The sequence below is a fragment of the Lagopus leucura genome, unplaced genomic scaffold (assembly GCF_019238085.1).
Source record: "Lagopus leucura isolate 7727_CA_CO unplaced genomic scaffold, USGS_WTPT01 33907-0_obj-0_obj, whole genome shotgun sequence".
Classification (NCBI taxonomy): domain Eukaryota; kingdom Metazoa; phylum Chordata; class Aves; order Galliformes; family Phasianidae; genus Lagopus; species Lagopus leucura.
In genome coordinates, this window is record NW_024964865.1 from 4,155 (window position 1) to 5,000 (window position 846).

The window sequence follows — 846 nt, forward strand, 5'->3', positions numbered from 1 at the left end:
TGCTGTGCAAAGGCCCTGCTGTGCAAGGTGCTGGTGCTGTGCAAAGGTCAGGCTGTGCAAGAGGCTGCGCAAAGGTCAGGCTGTGCAAAGGCCTGGCTGTGCAAGAGGCTGTGCAAAGGTCAGGCTGTGCAAGGTGCTGTGCAAATGCCCTGCTGTGCAAAGAGTTGGTGCTGTGCAAAGACCTGGATGTGCAAGCAGGTGTGCAAGGTGCTGTGCAAAGGTCTGGCTGTGCAAGGAGTTGTGCAAAGGCCCTGCTGTGCAAGGAGCTGTGCAAGGAGCTATGTGCCGTGCAAAGGCCTGGTTGTGCAAGGTGCTGGCACTGTGCAAAGGCCCCGCTATGCAAGAGGTTGTGCAAGGTGCTCTGCAAAGCGCTGGGTGCTGTGCACTGAGCAATGCGAGGTCCTGTGCAATGTGCAAGATGCAACACGAAGGCCCGGCTGTGCAAGATGTCGAGTGAGGTGTCAGTGTTTGTGCAAGGTGTTCTGCAAAGCTGTGCAAGGCGCCATGCAAGGTGCAAGCTCTTGTGCAAAGGCTCCACTGTGCAAGAGATTGTGTGAGATGCCAGAGCTGTGCACGGGGCTCTGCAAAGTGCTGAGGGCCGTGCAAGGTGCCATGCAAAGCGTGGGCTGTTGTGCAAAAGCTCTGCTGTGCAAGATGTGTGAGGTGCTCTGCAAAGTGCCGAGCGACGTGCAGAGGCTTGCAGCTGTGCAAGGTGCCGTGCAAAGGCCCTGCTGTGCAAGGAGCTGTGCAGGGAGCTGTGCATGGAGCTGTGCATGGAGCTGTGCAGGGAGCTGTGCAGGGAGCTGTGCAAGGAGCTGTGCAAGGAGCTGTGCAGGGAGCTGTGCA